The 5,045-nt window shown below is 34.8% G+C and overlaps 1 pseudogene; it reads right to left on the bottom strand.

The window, feature by feature from the left end:
- Positions 1 to 848: 848 nt before the first annotated feature.
- Positions 849 to 4,388, bottom strand: LOC105204197 (annotated as a pseudogene).
- Between the last annotated feature and the right edge of the window lie 657 nt (positions 4,389 to 5,045).

Genomic DNA, 5,045 nt, shown 5'->3' with positions numbered 1-5,045 from the left:
TCAATTTTATACTCTAAATAAAAATCTGTATAAGAAATACTTAGGGTCGCACAGAGTTCGTTTGATGGAACATTTCTGTTGTATACTTATGCTGACGCGATGCATTAAAAATTTGTCTACACCATTTCGATACACAAATGATATCAAATCACATCCTCGTGTTTGTATGCAGTATTATGAAATTATTATTGCCAGTAAAATTTATTTTAGTAAATTTTATTTTTAGTTATATGTTGTAATCCATTCCTCAGCTTATATATTCTGTGATTTATCTTCTAATTAAATATATCTTTTAATAAAGTTGGTTGAAGAAATATGTTTTCTGTTTCTATCATTGACGATTCATTTATTCATTTATCACTGACATGTTTTACTTGACACAGCATTCATAGCTCGCAAGGGAAATTCGAGTATATGATAAAATATCTACATTACTTTTCGAGAATAGAGTGCTTAATTTTATTGAAAATAAATATACCGCAAGAAAAGTCGCACAAGTCGTTAAAATTATAATAATAAAATATTATAATTAATAAAATATCTACATTTATTTTCGAGAACTTGAACGAGCAATTTTGAATTAGCTCTAAATCGCTTGATTTTATTTAAAATAAAGTAAGTATATCATAATAAAAGTCGCACAAGTCGTTAAAATATATAAAATATATAATATAATAAAATATCTACTTTTAATTTTCGAGAACTTGAACGATGTATATTTCTTTTAATAATGTGCAAAAAAAATAATTGGACAACTCCTTAAAATAATAATTAGAAGACAAAACGTAATAATTTGCCATCGTCTAAGAATGTAAGATCCAACTGTTTAAGCACAATCAACCGGGATATCATGAATCATAGTCTGGGTCGTCCTCATTATCGTCTAGGTTTTGGAACAAACTCTGTCATCTACCTTTACAGCATCACCTGTGTGATCAAAGTTGATACGCAATATCAATTTAAAATATCTTATAGAATAAAAGTCCGATTTTAAAAAGTTCTCCAGCTTTTAAAAAATAAAAAGAAATCTTGTAACTTTTACTTTATATCTGTATACAGGGTGTCCCAAAATTCGCGCAATCGGAGTACAAGACGTGATACTTTACGATAAAAGAAACAACTTTTTCCTTTAGCAAAATTGCGTGCGACAAGTAGTTTTTACAGGAGAGCACGTTAAAGTTAACGAATAAGCGTTCTTGGCTCTGCGGCGCTCAGGACCGGCGCGCGCGCTTCTCACTTACTTGTACCTAGTCATTGGCTAGTGGTTGTAAGTAATGTCTTAAGATGCTGATACGATTCTGTTATAATTAGTTATGACATTTTAAGACTGTAGAATCAATGAATATCGGTCGTTAATCTCAAAATACGGAAGAGGTTAACGACCGATATTCATTGATTCTACAGTCTTAAAATGTCATAACTAATTATAATAGAATCGTATCAGCATCTTAAGACATTACTTACAACCACTAGCCAACCACGACTAGGTACAAGTGAGTGAGGAGCGCGCGCGCCAGTCCTGAGCGCCGCAGAGCCAAGAACGCTTATTCGTTAATTTTAACGTGCTCTCCTGCAAAAACTACTTGTCGCACGCAATTTTGCTAAAGGAAAAAGTTGTTTCTTTTATCGTAAAGTATCACGTCTTGTACTCCGATTGCGCGAATTTTGGGACACCCTGTATATCTGTATATATCTTCATATATATTTTGTTTAAATAAAATAGAAAAATTTACTTTGTTAATTAATAAAATTACTTGAAACACTTCTTCCCATAAACTATTTTAGAGTTATTTAAAATAAAAGAAACAATATCTTCCCTGATAGCCACCTGTCTGTGTTGTTGCTGTAATGTTGCCGAAAACAAAGGGCATTAGTTTTCAGCAAATTTAGAACAAGGTGTGTGTCTCATTTGCCTTTGGTTTGACATCATATGAATTCAGCACGTTTTGCTGCCAATATGCTGCGTATTTGCTGTCAACGGTTTATCGCCATACATAAAGAGCAACATAAGAGCAAGTTGCTAACAACATCTGCTAAGTCATAAATTTTAGCAAAAATTCAACAACATGTCGAAAACGGTTAAATATATGTTTTGTACTTTTTTTTTAAATATATAAAAAATAAATAAGTTAATTTTTCTTTATGCTGAATTGTCACCACTCTGCCAAAAATGTGCGATAAAACCGATTAAAAAAAAGTAATCCGAATCGATCGAGATTTCTACACCAAAAACACGGTATTAAGACCAATTGAAAATAAGATCGGAATCCAGATAGATTTATTAAAACAGAATACATTAATGGAAACCTAATAAATGTTTAGTTTACAAAAAAAGTATTTCTTGTATCCTTTTTGTTAAAAAGAATTGTATTTAAATTAAATATTTAATTTATGTACAAGATTAAATAACAATACAAATTGTTATTATACATATAAAAATATAAAATTTTATGTGGACCAATGTTCCGTACACACGTCACGTTTGCAAAGAATGAGAGCGAGTATTCGTCTCGAGCTTACAACAAGCAAGTCCTGAAAGCTTACGGAAGTATGAGCTGGGGTGTCCGCCGCGGTGGCACCTTGATATAACGCCTGTGACGGCACTCGACTCACGAGAAAATCTCCCACGGCGTAGCCGCCTAGCGGTGACGCCAGCACTAAGTTGTTAAATCCATTTCAATTCGATCTGATAGCCAAGTAAATAATTAATTTACTCCTGTTTATTTATTACATTACACACGCTCGCGCAAACACACAATCACATACGCACACGCGCGCGCACACACACAAATCATTTTCGACATTTTATTTGGCTACAAGACAATAATTAATATATTTAATATTTTTAACAAATACACGACAAAAGCACAACATTCATTATCTTTTTTTATTATCGTCACGTTGCTGAAAATGATTGATAAATCATTATTCCAAGAGGGCCGAGAAAATGTTAACGATGAACCTCGCTCTGGACGCCCCAGCACGTCAAAAACCGACGAAAATGTTCAGGAAGTGAAAGAAATTGTGTTGAAAAATCGTCGAATCACGATTAGAGAAATAGCTGATCTTAACATATCGTTTGGCTTATGCCAATCAATTTTAACGGATGTTTTGGGTATGACACGTGTGTCAGCGAAATTCGTCGTTACTAGTGAGTACTTTTTTGGCTAAAAACAATACTATCATCATGCCTCAGCCACCGTATTCACCAGACTTGGCCCCCCTGCGACTTTTTCCTCTTCCCAAAATTGAAAAGGCCTATGAAAGGACAAAGATTTGCGACGATTGAGGAGATTAAGGCTGCATCGCTGGAGGAGCTCAAGGCAATACCCAAAAGTGCATTTCAGAAATGTTTTGACGACTGGAAAAAGCGCTGGCACAAATGCATTGTATCAGAGGGGGATTATTTTGAAGGTGATAACATAATTTTGGATGAATAAATGAATATTTTTTTATAAAAATGAAAAGTCACCTTACTTTTTGATCACACCTCGATAGGACTATGCGTTACGTTTTCAGCAAATACACAGCAACTAGTCAAAAATTCATGCTCAGCATTAAGTTGCCTGACTTTGCAAAACATGCATGGCTATCAGGGTTGTGTAAAAAAAATTGGAGAACTTCTTAAAATAATTAGAAGACCAAACGTAATAATGATCCAACTGATCCAACGTTTTGTCGGTCATAAATAATTCCCCGCCTGTTAACTTTTTGCTCTCGTGATCCGCTAATTCTTTTCGTTTCGTGTAGCCCATACATATATCTTCATCAAACTTCTCTTTCCAGCTTAGAAAAGATCCACAGTTACGAGAATTCCTTCAAATTGTCTCTATAAAATCATTACAATTGTCGTCTGTGTGAACATATACCAGTTTTCAATATTCTAGCCACAAATAAAATCGAATGACTGTGATAATAAGGTGCTGACAACTTGTGAGTGCTCCTAATTTTCTGAAAAAGTAATTGAAAAGATTTCGTTTTTTTAGAAATACAGAAAAATACAACTGTGATAATTACATAACAGATTTTATTGAATTTTGAATAAATTACTTATTAGAGTCTTTAAATTATCTCAAAAAAAAATTTTCCAAATCTTTCCAGACCTTGCCCTTTCTGCATCCTTTTCCTCTTTTAGTTTATGTGCCGTAGTCTATTTTCTCCTCAGTTTCATCTTGTCCCACTGTACATTAAGCCATTCTTGAGCTGCACTGATCAGTGTAATAACCACGATACATTACCATTCCTAGATTCATTCATCTGTTTTATTAGGTGTATGCTTTCAATTTTTAGTTTATCTCCATCCTCGATATTTTCTTGGTGCACAATCGATATGAGTAGTGACTCATGTGGTATGTCAATTTTAATCGACAACTGAGACCATTACCAGTTTACGACCCGGGTGGAAATGTGTCTGGGCGATCCAAATTTTTGTGTTGGGCCCCGTGGGGAATGTCGTGGCATGCCAGTATCGAAAATCTAGCTGGGCGCTGCCTAGTATGTCATTTAGGCGCTAGACAGAATTGTGCGGGTGTGCCAAGATGGAAAAATCAGCCGAGGGCTAGCTAGCGCCCGGCCAGTGAGGCAGGATCATAGTAGTCATATTTTAATGTATCTAATATTATTAAATAATATATAAAAGAAATGTAAAATTATTCAACATTTTGTAAAGTTATTCGACACTGAAGCTATTATCGTAGCTTGTATCTAACTATCAACCCCATTGCACGTACAGCCGTTGCATGTAGTTTGAGTTGCCCAGCTACAGCCTCTTATTGTACACATTTTGTATTGTACATTGCGCATTGCACCGATTGTATATGGGACTTCTTTTGAGTCTGCAGGCGTAGATTCGCAGCCCTCGACATTAGGGCTGCGTTTTGTTAGGACGCTTTTTATGTTTACAGCGCTCACTTTATCCTTGTTGTTTATCAAATGTTAAACAAAGAACAAATAATACTCACAGCGTGTGAGCGTCCAAACGGAACGCAGCGGTGACTACAAACAGTTGCGTGTCACTTGGCAACTGGAATCGACAGAGTAACGTT

This window comes from Solenopsis invicta, chromosome 2 (assembly GCF_016802725.1).
Source record: "Solenopsis invicta isolate M01_SB chromosome 2, UNIL_Sinv_3.0, whole genome shotgun sequence".
In the NCBI taxonomy this organism is placed as follows: Eukaryota; Metazoa; Arthropoda; class Insecta; order Hymenoptera; family Formicidae; genus Solenopsis; species Solenopsis invicta.
The sequence above is the reverse complement of the archived record's forward strand: the minus strand, read 5'-3'. Positions and strand labels throughout refer to the sequence as shown.